This window comes from Hordeum vulgare, chromosome 7H, assembly GCF_904849725.1.
Source record: "Hordeum vulgare subsp. vulgare chromosome 7H, MorexV3_pseudomolecules_assembly, whole genome shotgun sequence".
Classification (NCBI taxonomy): domain Eukaryota; kingdom Viridiplantae; phylum Streptophyta; class Magnoliopsida; order Poales; family Poaceae; genus Hordeum; species Hordeum vulgare.
The window spans coordinates 288,038,005-288,055,845 of record NC_058524.1 but is presented as its reverse complement, the minus strand read 5'-3'; positions in this window follow the sequence as shown (position 1 = coordinate 288,055,845).

The following is a 17,841-nucleotide window of genomic DNA, read 5'->3' as shown; positions in this document are numbered from 1 at the left end:
TGCCGCCACTCTCTCCCACCTTGGGATCCTCCCACAACTCAATCATTGTCTCGATGACTGCGCATTTCCCCAAGACCTTCTAACGCCCCCTCTTCCTTGAGGAGATATTCCTTGCGTGAGCACTAGCTATCCAAGGCTGTCCCTCCCGCAGCTCGCCTCGTCGGCGGCGACCATCGTTGGAGGTCAAGCCCCTCCTCCCTGTTGCTGCATCTTCCTTCCTTCCCCTCCTCCTTTCTCCCTTCTCTCTCTTACCACTATGTATCTCCAGGAACACGAACGACCGCCGCCAGGATCCAGTACCCACAGGAGCCTCATCCCTGAGTAGGAGCTCGCCCGATCGAATCCTCTTCGCGTCATCCGCAAGCTGCAGCCACGGATCCATGCAGCTCCGGTGAGCCCCATCCGCAACCTCACATGATTTCCTTCCAGCCTCAACCCCGGTGACCATCTACAGGAACCACACGAGCCCCTCCACGCCATAGCCTCCATGCCCAAGAGCTCCACCGTGACCAGTTCCTCCCGTCTCCATTAAGAACCCAGGTGAACCTCGTTGCCACGCTGGAGCAGCAGCTGCTCGTGTTGTGGCCCCTCTTGAAAGCACATATACTCCCTTGGAGGTTTTGATAATTCACGACAACATACATTGTCTCTTGGACAAACACTTTCACCTAGTATATTTTAGGGATAGTCCACAGACAGCATTGGCCAAAGGATTGTGAGGAGAAGCCCCTTGATTCAACGTAAGGAATAGGATTGGCTCAATCTTCAAGCAAGAGGACTCTACATTTTACATTTGTGAGAAATCACTTTTTGAGTCCATAGGAAAGCGAATACTATTAAAAGGGGGTGAGGTATTATGATGAATTGGTTGCTCAAGTGCTTAGAGATAGCCACCAAAAACATTCATTCATTCTCCCACAAATACTTTGTCCCAAGCCAAAACAGCAAAATTGGTGCCACCAACTTTTCTCACTCAGCCCTATTGATTTTCCCACTGACAGATCCTTTGCCAAACTCTAATCTCACGGTACCACCAAGTTTCAGACGGTGCCACCGGAAAGCATGCGACCAACTTTCTGTTGAGTAGATTTCAAGAATCAGAATTTCCAAGTTTGAAATCGGTCTCACCTAGATTTGGGAACTTCCCTAGGTCATCGAATCGGTATCGCCGAGATTATATATCGGTCTCACGAAGAATTCAATAGTTGCCACATTTAGTGCAACTCGGTACCATCGAGATTAATCTCGGTGTCACCGAGTTGGGCAATAATGTTGTAATTGTTGGATTTTGGGGGATGCCTATATTGTGACATCAATTTATGTGCATCATGCCTTCATGCATTGCAACTTTGATATGGTATGGTAAGTGGGTGAGCCCACTTGTGTCATCATTTTATGTGCATCATGCCTTCATGCATTGCATCTTTTCTTTTGTTTTTGTTTGTGTTGATGTGGGTGAACCTTGATGTGTGAGTGCATGTGTGGAGGTGCTTTTGTGTTTGTTGAGGCGTGGGTGCTACAAGTGCATTTCAAAAACCCACTAGTTGCACCATGGGATAAAAAACCCTTCTCTTATTTTCTTTTGAGGCAGATTTCTAAATTTCTATTTTGTCCCAATAAAAATGTTCATCTTTTCCTAAAAAACCTTTTGATAATTGTGGAGGCAACCCCTCTAGTTTTATTTTATTTTTCCTTTTGGTTTTATTTTAAAAACAAAGCCTGTTTATATAAAAGGGTTTTATTTGAACTCTTCCAACAATTGCCCAATTTATTTTATAAATTATGGCATGGTTTTAGAAGACCACAAATATATTTTTTTTATTTTGTTTAAGCCTTTTCCGTTTAGCCCTGTGAATTATTTTTGTACTGCGTGTTATGTTTTTTTGCTAAGACCTCTTATCAGAGAGATAGAGGAGTCAGGCCCAATCCTGTTAGTTCGGCCGAGAGCCCACCTCACGTCGCTCTTCCTCCTCCCGATGTCATCACCTGTACGACGCCATGGCAGCCACCAGATCGAGCTCCGCTCGTATCCAGTGGCCACCCAGCGTCCCGCGGGCTGATAAAAGCACCCCGGTTACCTAGCCATCGCCCCCGCTCTAGTTTCCGCCGCCTCTCCCTCTCACACCGTCGAGGAGGAGCCCTACCGCCGTCGTCACGGCCGAGCTGGTAGAAGCTCGCCATCGGCCTGGTGTAGCAGCTCGTCACCCCACTTGCGCCCGCAGCCCCCGCACAGCTGGCCGGTTCCATTCCCACAGAGTGGAGGAGTCAGGGCCACGCCATCCGCTCCGTCGACAACGTCCTCTGCTTCGGGCGCCGGCGAGCAGAAGCAGGAGCGCAGCAGGCCGTCGTCACCTCCTTTCTCCCACTGAACGCCTCCTCGCCCGCGCCTCCGCATGTCCCCTCTGTTAGCCGCACCTTCCGCCCTCTCCTCGTTGTGCGCGTGTCCGAACCTGCCGGACTGCACCGTTCGGTGGCAAGCAAGCAGTCCGCACCTTCCGCCCTCTCCTCGTTGTGCCAAGCACTTGCCGTGAAGCAAGCAGTAGCAGCAGTTGAAGCGTAGCAAGCAGTGGCAGAAGTAGCCCTTGCGTGTGCGTGTGCAAGAGTTGCACCGGCAGGATCATCGCTGGCGTTCCACTGCTCCAGCAGGGAGACGCCCGGATTCGTGGTCATATGCGGCAAAACCCCCATTTTGACAGATTCCCCCTTTGTAGAAGACTGGTTAGTTGCGCGCGCGACGACCACGACGTCGTGGGTTCGACGCCGTGTCCTAAAAAAACAGTTTTTGAAGAGTTGTGGGCATGGCATGGACGACAAAGAGCAAGATTTGATTACATTATTTGTATTGTATTTTTTGAAATATATATGTGGTTTGTGCGTGCTGCGCGCGCTGCATTTTTGGGCACTGCTGGAGCGGCGCGCGCGCGCCGCATTATAGCGCGGCTGTTGGAGCCAGCGCCTATCCCTGCGCTAAACCAGCCGGCGCGCGCGCTGTAAATACATTTTTTGAGCGCGGCGCGAAGCGCGGCTGTTGGAGATGCTCTAACGTGTGGTAGCCGAGTGGTAGGTGTGTCGTGTGTGTGTGGGTGGGCTCGTGGGTTCGATCATGTCGGTGTTTTGGGAATGGGGGTACCCAGACCTGCCTGCCTGTGGCCCAGGGTTGTCCCACTTCATCAAGCGAACACAACCGAGCACGACACCACTCAAGGAAAGGCCCTCGCGATGGGCCATGCCTCGCGAGGAAGAACAGCATCAAGACCCGTAGGCAACCTCCTCAGGACCCCTCTGGAGCGGCGGATATTCCGAGTCAAGGCTCGGCCTCAGGAGTCAAGGATGACGCAGGGTAAGAACAAGCGAGCAGCAGACAGAAGGGCGGAGCAGTTTCCCCTTTAGTGCAAAGGGGAAGTATCGGGGTTCCCAAGGCGTCTTCCAATGGTTTCCGTTCTAGTGCAACCAGGCCGTAGCCGCCCGCTAGTAGGACAGACGTCATCCTTGGGCCCGTCCCTGCAACGCGGGCAGCCACTTTGCAGGCGAGGACCACCCTTTGGCAGGGGAGCATGTTCCCCCATTCCCCTTCAAAATTGTTCGTTGTCGGATCCCTTCCCGTCGAAACGATAAGGGAAGAGGACCGGGGCCGCCACTATATATAGAGGATAGGTTACTCCATGGAGGAGGGACATTGATTCACCCACTAGCACCATGCGAAGCCACCCGGCCTTCGGAGGCTCCCGAGCACTGTACTAGTTCATCCACCCAACTCCAGGAGAGGCAATCCACCAAAGCGGGAGTAGGGTATTACGCTTCTTAGCGGCCTGAACCTGGGTAAAGTGCCGTGTTCTGTGTCTTCCTCACCATCGAGTGAGTTCCTTGCCATTCTTAGGGAGTAGCGAGCTAGGTGAGGCGAGCCAGTGAGAGATCTTCGTACACGACCCTGAGTTCGAATCTTTAGGGTTTTGCGGAGCCCGAAATCCGACATTTGGCATGCCAGGTAGGGGGCGTGTCAAGGTTTTGTCCAAGCTCCGCCTTCACCAAGCTTCGCCGCTCTGATGGGTGACGCTCGTCGGGCTCGTGCCGAACGCCGCACCACCCGCATCGCTCAGACGGAGCCCGCAGGCCCCGCCGGCGTGCGCCGGTCGCCATCGCCCGTGGTGAACGCCGCCATGTGCCCCGACGCTCAAGAACAACAAGGTTCCTCCCAGCAAGCTACCGAGCACCTCGACGGCCACACCGTCACTCCGTCCCTCGTCTGGGCTTCTGGGTCGGCCTCGCACACCTGGCCGAAGATGCCACACAGCCGGCGTGCGCTTTCCATGGCCACCGAGCTGCTCCGCTACCGGCCCGCCACAATGACTGGCTCCAGCGCATCGTGGAGCTCATCACCGCTGCCGACGACTCCACAATGCTCTGCTGTTCGTTTCAACCCCAACCGTCCCAAGCAAATGACGAGGAGCAAGATGCGCCACCCCCACCACCGCATCGTGACGTGCGTCCAAAGCCCAGACAGGAAGAGCGTCCCCGTGACCGACCTTGCGAGCCCAGGGCGAGGCCAGGAGACGAAGCAAGATGTCAGGTGGTTCCTGGACCACGACCGACGCGCGCGTGCTCCTGGCACTGCAAGTCCCGGACCGTGAGCGTGTTTCGCCCGAAGCAGACCCGTTGGAGCAGCAGGACCAGGTCACCCCCGTGCGCGCTACACCCGTCGGACTGGTGGGATGCCTTGCCATCGCCCCTGAGCTCTTCCCAACTGTGTGGCCCTACAAGTTCAAGCCCGACCTGCACCCGTGCTACGACGGCACCCTGGACCCGGTCGAGTTCCTGCAACTCTGCACGGTGAGCATCAGGGCGGCCGGAGGAGGCGACAAGGTCATGGCGTCTTGGTTCCCCATGGCGCTCAAGGGCGGCGCACTCTCCTGGCTCCTCAACCTCCAAAAGGCGTCCATCACCTCTTGGGATAGCATGCGCGAGTGCTTCGTCGCCAACTCCCAGGGCACTCGCGACCGTGCCCCCACCGTGAACGACCTTCGACACATCAAGCGGTAGGAGGGGGAGGCCCTGCACAAGTTCATACAACGCTTCACGGTCATGCGCCTCAAGATCCCCAAGGCATCGGACGAGGACGTCATCTCGGCCATCTCCGACGGAGTCACCGACCTCAGGATGAAGGAGGAGCTCGCCATGAGTGATGAAATGAGCACCGCACTGGAGATGTTCAACCTCGCAAACAAGTGTGCCACGGATGAAGAAGGTCGCCTGTCACTCCTAGAGCCTCAGGCGGCAGAACCAGAAGAGAAGAAGGTCAAGGCCAAGGAGGCGAAGCGTAAGACTCCCGCGGTGCTCGCAGCCGAGCCTGAGGCGAAGTACGATCGAGGGGGAGCGTCTGTCAGGAGGGGGCCGACGTGCATCTTCCATGGAACTAGAGGCCATGATACCTCCGAGTGACAAGAGCTCCGCCTGGTCCGTGCCGACCACTTCAGCCGGCGCCCCGAACGGGTCGACAGAGGCCCTGTGCGCAGCGGTGGCCGTGGTGCAGGTCGTTGGGATGGCCGGGAGTCGTGTCAGGGGTGGCGTGAACAACCTCATGAAGACCGTTGGCGCGACCAGCCTCAGGAGGACCCCTGGCATGACCAGACTCAGGACGACCGCTGGCGCGACGACCCTCAGAAGGGGCAACGACGTGTTCAGCCTCATGAGGCTCGCCCTCGTGAGGCTGGCTGGGGTCTTCCAGGACGGTGGCGCCCCAGAAGGAGGAACGAAGATAGGCGGGACGATGGGGCTGGGGTCTTCCAGGAGGTCAGGGCGGTGGCTTCCGTCCTGGGCAGCGCCCGGACCCCATCCTCCAACCGCGCCTTCAAGCAGTTTGCACGGGAGGTCAATGCCTCCCTCCCGAAGCCTGAAGCGATGCGCCCCTCAACTGGTCCCAAACCACCATCACCTTCGACCCAAGTGACCAGCTATGGTGTTCGTTCATGGTTGGCAAACTCCCAATGATGTGCACCCCGACCATTAGCAACATCCTCGTCACTAAGACCCTTATCGACACTGGAGTAGGGCTCAACATCCTCTCGGTGGAGACCTTAGAGAAACTACAGCTGCCGTACGAATAGCTCATGCTGACCAAGCCCTTCTCAGGAGTCACGGAGGGGTCCACCGTGCCCATCGGGCAGGTGCATCTGCCAGTCACCTTCGACAAGCGCAAGAACTACCACATTGAGATCATCGTCTTTGACGTTGCGCACATCCACCTGCTGTACAACACTGTCCTTGGGTACACGGCTCTCGCCAAGTTCATGGCAGTGACCCACCATGGCTACAACGTCCTCAAGATGCCAAGGAGCGACAACGTCATCACCATCGCCTGTGACAAGAAGGATGTCGTCTGTACACTCGAGCGCGCCTACCACGCGGTCGCAGTAGAGCGCTCGGACAACGAATAAGGCGAGCCGCCTCGCGAGGACCCACGCAAGAAGAAGAAGGAGCTCCTCCCCACGGAGCGCCCTGGGGCTTCGGGCTCTGTGCCAGGGGATGGGGCCATGCCTCCCATCGCATAGGAAGGCGCGCTCGGCGCCCCCCTTGGGTCACGTATGGGAGTTCCCACACGGGAGATTCCAGGCCTGACCAGTGACGCGAGGGTGTCGCTCGAGCACAACCCGAGGGCGAGCTCCGGCGCTCATCCGCCCAGCTCCTGTGAGTCCGTCATCGAAGCAATCTGAGAACTTCGAGAGGCCCAGGCCGTGCGACGCACGGACTGCCCTGCACCACCAGTCGCAGTCGCCGTCGTCGGCATGGTCGACCGGCCCCGCATCTACATCAACGCGTTCGCAACCCACACAACCGCAGCTCAAGGCCCCTTCTGGCCCGCGCTAATTGACCATCGGTGAATGTACCCGGGCACCAGCACCCTCATGAGGAACGCGTCTACCACGTACGAGGAGCTCCAGCGGGCCATGCTCATGCCTTGTGTGCTGGGGCGTGGCGAGGAAGGGGAGGAGATGCTCGGGCCGAGCAAAGGCTCCGAGCCTCGGGAGACGGCCGACCCATGAGGGTCGCGATCATGGAGGCAGGAGATAGGGCGACGACGGCGCCTTCGGCACTTCAGCGGCATGGCCGCCAGGTGACTTTTTGTTGGCTGCTGACAGGTAACTTTTTGGCTCACCCTGTCCGAGGGCCCCCCCCAAGGCCATGCAGCCTCGAGGAGATGAGGGCACTCCCCAGCCGCTACTTTCATTTATGTATCCTTTAGTTGTTTTTATCTCACCCATTTCAAACCCTAATGTTCTACCTTGCTTGTATTTTTGGGTGACCGCCCCCCTGCTTGGGGGCTTCGGTCGAAGCTTATCCTTGCAGGCCTCCCGAGGCAGCAAATACCATGCCTCATTCCCGAAGAAGAAGAAGTCAGCAGGGTTCACCAATAACCCGAACGAAATCAACTCAGTCCACCAATGACTCGGGGGTGGGGACACTCGTGAGGCCATAGCGTCCTCGCGACCTCCCATATACACCCCCACCGTGACACTCTCACGTAATAATGAGCCGAGGATGTATAAGCCTAGCCCCCCCCCCCCCCGAGGAAGTGAAGGGGTCTATCCCACGCCTAGTGGAAGCCCTACGCTCCGTGTTGGGGAGAAGACGGAGGTGATCAACACAATCCACGAATGACTTATGCAGGCGCCTAATGCCTCGGGGGTAGGGACACTCGCGAGGCAAAAGCATCCTCGCGTCCTCCCAGATACAAGCCCACCGTGACACTCTCACGTAATAACGAGCCGAGGCTGTATACGCCCAGGCCCCCCCGAGGACGCGGAGGGGTCCATCCCACGCCTAGTGGCAGACCTACTCTCTGTGCCGGGGAGAAGACGGAGGCAATCAACACGGTCCACCAATGTCTATGTCCACAGCTAGCACCAACGTGGTCCACCAATGACTATGCTCGCAGCTGGCACCAACACAGTCCGCCAATGACTACGCCCGCAGCTGGCAAAGAAATCAACGCAGTCCGTCTATGACTATGCCCGCAACTGGCAAGGAAATCAACACAGTCCACCAGCGACTACGCCCATGCCCAATGCAGGGGGCACACAACTGGAGGTACGGAGCCGCTCGTACGTCAAGGGGGACCCCTGATCATCGCGACTCAGGGGCCTAACTGCGCCCGTAGCCCCTTCCCCCTTTGGGCCATCCTTGGTTTCCGATCGGTTCAATCGCGGGGAGGTACGCGTGGGGCGGGCCCTGCTGACGCAAAGCCTAGTGCGCTCGACAATCCACTTCAAATCTCTTAGGGAGAACGCTTGAGTCACTGCTACTTCTCCAACAACAGTGCCAGAAATTGGCACATTGATGGAGATTTGGCTTGCGTTGGTTGTTCCCTTGAAGAGGAAAGGGTGATGCAGCACAGGAGTAGTAAGTATTTTCCTCAGTTTGAGAACCAAGGTATCAATCCAGTAGGAGAATCGCGTCAAGTCCAGAGTACATGCGCAAACACAAAAGAGCTTGCACCCAACGCTATAAAGGGGTTGTCAATCCCTTCAAGATTGATTGCAAAGTGAGATCTGAAGGTGGAAAGTGCGATGAAGTAAAAGTGTGAGGCTGAAAATATGGTGTGAAGTAGACCGGGGGGCCATAGTGTTCACTAGAGGCTTCTCTCAAAATAGCAAATATCACACTGGGTGAACAAATTACTGTCGAGCAAGTGATAGAACCGTGCAAAGTCATGACGATATCTAAGGCAATGATCATACATATATGCATCACGTCCGAGACAAGTAGACCGATACTTTCAGCATCTACTACTATTACTCCACACATCGACAGCTATCCAGCATGCATCTAGTGTATTGAGTTCATGACGAACAGAGTGACGCCTTAAGCAAGATGACATGATGTAGAGGGATAAACTAAAACCAATGATGAAAACCCCATCTTTTTACCCTTGATGGCAACAACACGATGCGTGCCTCACTACCCCTTCTGTCACTGGGTGAGGTCACCGCACGGTATGAACCCAAAACCAAGCACTTCTCCCATTGCAAGAATCATAGATCAAGTTGGCCAAACAAAACCACAACTCGAAGAGAATTACAAGTATATGAAATCATGCATATAAGAGATCAGAAGAAACTCAGATAAGATTCATAGATAACCTGGTCATAAATCCACAATTCATCGGATCTCGACAAACACACCGCAAAAGAAGATTACATCGGATAGATCTCCATGAAGATCTTGGAGAACTTTGTATTGAAGATCCAAGAGAGAGAACAAGCCATCTAGCTACTAGCTATGGACCCGTAGGTCTATGGTGAACTACTCACGCATCATCGGAGAGGTCATGGTGTTGATGAAGAAACCCTCCGTATCCGAATATCCCCTCCGGCAGGGCACCAGAATGTGCCCCAGATGGGATCTTGCGGAGACAGAAGCTTGCGGCGGCGGAAAAGTGTTTTCGTGGATCTCTTGATTTTTTCTGGGATTTTAGGGAATTTATAGGCGAAGGAGCTAGGGCAGGGGAGGCCCAGGGATCCCACAAGCCTGGGAGGCGCGTGCCCGCCTGGCCGCGCCATGAGGGCTTGTGGCCTCCCCCGGGACTCCCTGCCTTGGTTCCCAAGCTTTCTGCGTATCTTCTGTTCCGGAAAAAAATCTTTCCGGAAGTTTTATTCCGTTTGGACTCCGTTTAAAATCCTCCTCTGAAAAGGGTCAAAAACACGGAAAAAACAGGAACTGGCACTTGGCACTGAGGTAATAAGTTAGTCCCAAAAAATATATAAAAGGCATACAAAACATCCAAAGTTTGACAAGATAATAGCATGAAACCATAAAAAATTATAGATACGTTGGAGACGTATCAAGCATCCCCAAGCTTAACTCCTACTCGTCCTCGAGTAGGGAAGTGATAAAGACTGAATTTTTGATGTGGAATGCTACCTAGCATAGTTGTCCTTTGTAACTTCTTTCATATGACATGAATGTTCAGATCCGTAAGATTCAAAACAATAGTTTGCTATTGACATGAAAACAATAATACTTCAAGCAAACTAGCAAGGTAATCATGAACTTTCAAAATAACAAGGCCAAAGAAAGTTATCCCTACAAAATCATATAGTCTGGCTATGCTCCATCATCCTCACACAACTAATTTAAATCATGCATAACCCCGGTATTGGCCAAGTAATTGTTTTCGCACTCTTACTTTCCCAAACCTTTTACAACTATCACGCAATACATGAGTGTGAGCCATGGATATAGCACTATAGGTGGAATAGAGTATGGTGGTGGTTGTGAGACAAAAAAGGAGGAGATGGTCACATTGACTCGGCGTATCAAAGGGTTATGGAGATGCCCATTAATAGATATCAATGTGAATGAGTAGGATTGCCATACAAAGGATGCACGAGAGATATAAGTATGTGAAAGCTCAAAAGGAGAACTAGTGGGTGTGCATCCAACTTGCTTGCTCACGAAGACCTAGGGCAATTTTGAGGAAGCCCGTCATTGGAATATACAAGCCAAGTTATATAGTGAAGATTCCCACTAGTTTATGGTGGTGACAAAGCAAGAAGCTCTCAATCATGAAGAACATGGTGCTATTATGAAGCACAAGTGTGGAAAAAGATAGTAGCATTGTCCCTTCTCTCTTTTTCTCTCTTTTTTTTGTTTGGGGTCTTTGGCCTCTTTCCATATCTCTCCTTTTTTTTATTTGGGCTCTTTAGCCTCTTTTTTCCTCACATGGGACAATGCTCTAAAAATGATGATCATCACACTTTTATTTACTCACAGCTCAAAGCTTAGAACGATGATGACTCTATAGGAAATGCCTCCGGCAGTGTACCGGGATGTGCAACGATCTAGCTTGGCGTATGACGTTGAAACATCTCGCTAGCTATCTTACGATCATGCAATTGCAATATGAGAGTGACGGCACAAGTCATGAGACGGAACGGTGGGAGTTGCATGGCAATATATCTTGGAATGGCTATGAAAATGCCATAGTAGGTAGGTATGGTGGCTGTTTTGAGGAAGGCATATGGTGGGTTTGTGCACCGACGAAAATTGCGCGGTTCTAGAGAGGCTAGCAATGGTGGAAGGTGAAAGTGCATCTATACCATGGACTCACATTAGTCATGAAGAACTCACATACTTGTTGCGAAAGTTTTTATTAGTAATCGAAACAAAGTGCTAAACGCATACTCCTAGGGGAAGGGTTAGTAGGTGTAAACCATCGCGCGGTCCCAACCGCAACACAACGGATGACAAGCAAGATAGTCCCGCTACAGGGCTACATGAAACAAGGAAAAGACTATGATATCCCGCATGCTCACCCACAATCACGAGCACGGCCTCAGCCTTCTGGATAGTTCACGTACAGGCGGTCGTTCTCCTCATCGTACTGCCACGCCAGCTGCGTGCCATCTGGATCACCTGCGTCGGGCGTACCTGTACCTGTTGGGGTGTTGTAGTAAACTGTGAGCCACGGGGACTCAGCAATCGGATGACCTTGGTACCGAAACTAGTCAAGTTATTAGGCGAGGAAGGTTCAGTGTTTAGGTTGCAGCATCCTAAGCATATATGGTGGCTAACTTATGACGATCAGAGTTATAGATATGGTGGTCTACGCGAGCGTCGAAGACTAGGTGATCACTAAGTGATCCTAAACACCTACTTACGTCAAACATAACCCCACCGTGTTCCCGCGAAGAGACTTCTTCGAAGGGGACAGTCACGGTTACGCACACAGTTGGAAGTTTTATTAGAGTTAGTTCAAGTTATCTATAACCGGATGTTAACAAATTATCCATGTTGCCACATAACCGCGGGCACGGCTTTCCGAAAGATTAAACCCTGCATGGGTGCTCCAACTAGTCCATCACAAACGGTCATGGGCCGCAAAGCAATCCTCTATCACGAATCTCATGATCTCGTCGGATTCCTTAGAGGAAAACCTCAACTTTGAGGAGACCCAAAGTTTCAGCCGGATTCCTATACGCAAGATATATCGCTAAGGTAAGACAAATCTAGCAGGACCTCCCGTCGTGTCGACGACCCCGATAAGAGCCGCGTATCTCAGTCTCAGGACACGACGGATGAGCACTACGTACAGTGGCCGGATAGACATCCCCCGAGTTGCCCCGGGTGGCCCCGCAAGTGGCTCTAGCTTTGGACCAACGCTCATGAGGAGCACTGGCCCGGGTTGTTGATTAAATCCTCGGGGTAGCTATTCCCTATGAAAATTATTATTAGGTGATTAGCAAATTAAAACCAAGGTTGGGTCCTGCCGGACAAGCCTTAACACTACACGATTTATCAAGGGGGTCCCCATAACAACCCCGAACGTGTTAGGAGCGATCAGTTATGGAATCAAACACCGGTAACCGAAACTAAGGCGGCAATAACAGAACAAATCACCTGGCAAAAGGTTAGGCCTTCCGTCATTTACCAAGTATATAGGTGCATTAATTAATAGGTAAACATAATGATATCAAATACTCATGTTATCACATGAGACAGCTGGCACCTGCAACTAGCAAAGCTAATCATTAGAAGCTGAGCAAGCCTACTTAGCCAAACAACATTAGCTAGGAGGGGGTGGTGTTTGGGTTTCATGGCATCAACAGGAGGCATTTTATCAGGTGGTAGGCAGCGAGCATATATCGAAGGAAACGTGATTCTAATCATTACAAATCTAGATACGGTATCAAGGTCACGGTCATCTTGCCTGTGATGTCTTCCGCCTGGAGCTGCTCTTGATCGTCCTGCACGTACTCTCCCGAATCCACGTACTCGCTCTTCGATCCCCGTGCTACCCAAGATAAAATTAACAGCCAATGAACACCAACACAACATGATGCAACATACAACATGATGCATGAGATGAGAATGAAGCATGCACCACTATTCTAGTCACTTGCATATGCATGAGAAGAGAAGATAAACTTCTGGACAGAACTTCATACTAAGCTATCTTGACATGCATGAGGATGGCATGAACAGGTGCATCACGAGAAAACGATGCAAAACCATATAAAGAACGTAGAGAACGGAGCTACGGATCAACCGGAAACTACGAAACAAGATATGGAGTCATACGGTTCAAATCTACCACAAGCACACTCCAATGGCACTCTTCTGGTATTCCCAGGTTGCCACAAGATCAAATAAACAAATATAAGTGGGGTGGTGCAAAGAATCACACCACACCATAAACTATGCTCACACAAGCTTCAAATCAACAAAACTATGAAATCTGTTTTTAACAGCATCATAGCAGTTTGTCTACAACATTCAAAGTACCTACAGCCACCCAAATAAGACAAACAAGATATGTGGCAAAAGCCATTCAAAAGCTCTACAAGCCTGAGCAAGAAGCTACTGCATAGGCATCACACACAAGAAGATCTATGGACACAAACTTGGACAAAAATATCAGATTTCTGGGACTTGGTGAAAATCTCAGATTTTCACCAGCTGCTTATGCTCTGAAGCATTTTGGCAGCCTCCAAAATGATATCTACAGGAAGTGAAAGTGCATGAAATTTAACAGAGAGCTAGACAAACCCAAAAGCTCGAACTCTCTAGTTGATTGCATGGGCTGATTCCCAACACATGAGCTTTTGCAACCAAATCAACAGGGGAAAAAATATCAGCAGATTCCCAGACTTAGTGAAAATCATAGGGTTTTCACAAATCTGTAATCTTCCGCCAAGTGTCAACTTTGACAGATCACATTAGATGCATACAAACTCCTATGAGAAAACCAAAACTACCATGCTGTAGAGGGGTTCACCCACTATTGCCACATCAAGGAATCATCCTCATAGGCTCAACACACCACTTGATATAAGGACCTAAACATGGCATCAAGGCAAAAATATGCATTTCTAGGAAGTGCTCCAAAGTGAAATCTGATTCTACCAATGGATTCATGGGAAGTTTCTACCCCCAAAACATATATAATACTTGGGTGCTTGCATATAACATGTGGGCACAAAGTTAAGATGAAAATCACCCTAGAATCAAATGAGCTCCAATAGTGCATTATCACATGTGATGTGCACTACCCTCATCTACACTTTCACATGCTCATACTCAGAACACCAATGGTGAACATGAGGGGGTTACACCTCATGCACATGTGCCTTAGCACACCACCATACACACACATATAGATCCATGAGGTTGTGCAACTTGCACAAGTATGTGGGGGGAGGTAACCCACACACACATACACACATGCACAAACTAATGCATGTGCCCTCACACACACACACACCTACAAGTGCACTCACACAAACACATACACATATATTGGTGCACACTTTCACACATATGTGGGGGTAACATAAAGGGGGGGCTTGGGATCGAACCCAAGACCTGCTGATGCACCACCAACACTCCACACCACTGGGCTAGTACACCTTGTCGAGCTACTGCCCACAAATCACAAAACAATTAAAAGGGGGCTCTGTGGGACTTGAACCCACAACCACCACTGCGCCAAAACACCCTACTACCACTCTGCTAGACATACGGTGCTTAACAAAGAGGGGGGACGTAACCTTCTTAGGTATTCCCCTCTGCTATTCCTACCAACGACGGCGGCCGGAACAGGGGAAGGATGCCGGCGATGCTACAGCTCAAATTGGCAAAGGGGCTCTTGCTGGGAGGAAGAGGGGATCACCAGGGACTCATTCCCATGCCAACCGCAGCAGGAGGAGGCCCGCTGCAGCGCACCAGTGCACAGCAACACGGCGGCGACGGTGACATACACGGCGAAGCCACGGCCCTGGTACTCTACGCGCGAGGGGGAGAGGAAGGAGATGACGAGCTGCTCACCCCAGAGTGCTCGGGGACGACCCGCTACGACATAGAGGAAGAAGAGGAAGTAGAGGCGCGGCTCGACGGCGCTCTGCTCCGGCCCGATGGAGTCGCCGTGGAGGGAGCTTCAGAGAGGGGGATCCACCCCTCTAGCGACGGGAACGGGACGGCGGGAGGAACCCCATGCTCGCGGACGCCTCGGACGCCATGGGGAGAGGCTGCCGGCGACGAGAGGGACGCGGATCGACGGCGGCGACACTCTGAAACTCTGTGACACTGGAACTTACCTGACGGGGGGAGAGAGGGAGAGAGATGGGAAGAGAGCTGGCGGCAGCTAGGAGGAACCCTAGAGGTCCAGACGTCGAGGTGGGGTTTAAATAGGCGGGTGGGATGCCTCGACGTTCGTGAGACGACGGCACACTCGATCTCTCTCTCTGAACCTGGCGGAAAGCGGAGGGAGGAAGGAGACGGCGTCAGAAAGAAGAGGGACGGGGGAAGCTGGGCTGCCGCGCGAGGGAAAGGAAGAGCTGGGCCTGCGAGGAGGAAGGGAGCCCATCCTTGGCGCCAGATAAGAGAAAGAAAAACCCATAGGGTTTTTCCACTTAAAACAAATGCGAGCAAAATAAAACTCCTAGGAAATTCTATGGCTCCAAAAAATAAAATAAAAATGACCCTAGTCATAAGGGAATTATGGCCTATTTAAATAAAATGAAAAGAGGATTTTTGGAGCAATAAAAATAATTACAAAACAGAATTAGATGATTTGTTTTATAGTTTAAAACCCCATAATAGCAAAGTTTGAAAAAACCCTAGACATAGCACCACATCCACGAGAAAATACTCTAAATGATCTACATTTTACAAACAGGTTTAGAGCAAGTAAATCTTGATCTTAAGAAAATAAAGAAGAAGAGGTTTTGTTGAAACCTAGCTTTTGGATACACCACTTCACACACCACATGCACTCATCACACCACACATATGGATCAACACAACAACACAAGAATGCATGAATGCTATGGATGGCATGATGCAAAGGGGAAGACAAGGCATGACCACATGAAATAACACATGAAAAGATAACTCCATATGCCTGACATCATGGATCCAAACATGGCAAGGTTCCAAATATGGCAATGTTACACTTAGGGCATTACAGTATGGCAGGAAGGTTTCAAAGTACTCCAGGAATGGAGCACTGGACAGCTGTCAAGAATATTCTGAAGTACCTGAAAAGGATTAAGGAAATGTTTCTTGTTTATGGAGGTGATGAAGGGCTCGTCGTTAAGGGTTATGTCAATGCAAGCTTCACACTGATCCGGATGACTCTAAGTCACAAACCGGATACGTATTTATTCTTAATGGGGGTGCGGTAAGCTCGTGCAGTTCCAAGCAAAGCATCGTGGCTGATTCTACATGTGAAGCGGAGTACATAGCTGCCTCGGAGGTGGATAAAGAGGGTGTGTGGATGAAGCAGTTCATGAGAGATCTTGGAGTTGTGCCAAGTGCACTGGATCCAATAAATCTGTTCTGTGACAACACTGGCGCCATTGCTCTAGCCAAGGAACCAAGGTTTCGCAAGAGGACCAGACACATAAAGCGGACGCTTCAATGTCATCCGCGATTACATCAAGGAGGAGGACATAATTATTTTCAAAGTGCACACGGTTTTGACTGTTGTAGATCCGTTGACTAAGCCTCTTCCACGAGCAAAACATGACCAATACCAAAACTGTATGGGTGTTAGATTCGTTACATTGTAAATCACATAGAAATGTGAAGCTAGATAATTGGCTCTAGTGCAAGTGGAAGACTGTTGAAAATATGCCTAGAGGTAATAATAAAATATTTATTATTATATTTCCTGTTTCAAGATAATGCTTTATTATCCATGCTAGAATTATATTGAATGGAAACGCAAATACATATGTGGATATATAGACAAAACAATGTCCCTAGTGAGCCTCTAGTTAACTAGCTCGTTAATCAAAGATGGTTAAGGTTTCCTAGCCATAGATAAGTGTTGTCACTTGATAAAGGGATCACATCATTAGGAGAATGATGTGATGGACAAGACCCAAACTACAAACGTGATGGGGAACGTCGCATGGGAAACAAAAATTTTCCTACGCGCACGAAGACCTATCATGGTGATGCCCATCTACGAGAGGGGATTTCCGATCTACGTACCCTTGTAGATCGCACAGCAGAAGCGTTAGTGAACGCGGTTGATGTAGTGGAACGTCCTCACGTCCCTCGATCTGCCCCGCGAACCGTGCCACGAACCGTCCCGCGATCCGTCCCACGATCTAGTGCCGAACGGACGGCACCTCCGGGTTCAGCACACGTACAGCTCGACGATGATCTCGGCCTTCTTGATCCAGGAACAAAGACGGAGAGGTAGATGAGTTCTCCGGCAGCGTGACGGTGCTCCGGAGGTTGGTGGTGATCCAATCTCAGCAGGGCTCCGCCCGAGCTCCGCAGAAACGCGATCTAGAGATAAAACTGTGGAGGTATGTGGTCGGGCTGCCATGGCAAAAGTTGTCTCAAATCAGCCCTAATACCTCAGTATATATAGGAGGGAGGGAGGGGAGGAGGCAGCCTCAAAACCTAAAGGTTTGGCCGAAAGGTGGAGGAGTCCTACTCCAATCCTACTTGGAGTAGGATTCCACCTTCCCACTTAGAAACTCTTTCCACCTTGTGTTTTTTCCTTCTCAGACCTTATGGGCCTTAGTGGGAACTTATTCCAACCCACTAGGGGCTGGTTTATCTCTTCCCATAGCCCATGAGACCCCTTGGGGCATGACACCCCTCCTGATGGTCCCCGACACCCCTCCCGGCACTCCCAGTACACTACCGATGAGCCCGAAACTTTTCCGGTAATGCACGAAAACCTTCCGGTAACCAAATGAGGTCATCCTATATATCAATCTTCGTTTCCAGACCATTCCGGAAACCCTCGTGACGTCTGTGATCTCATCCGGTACTCCGAACAACATTCGGTAACCAACCATATAACTCAAATACGCATAAAACAAC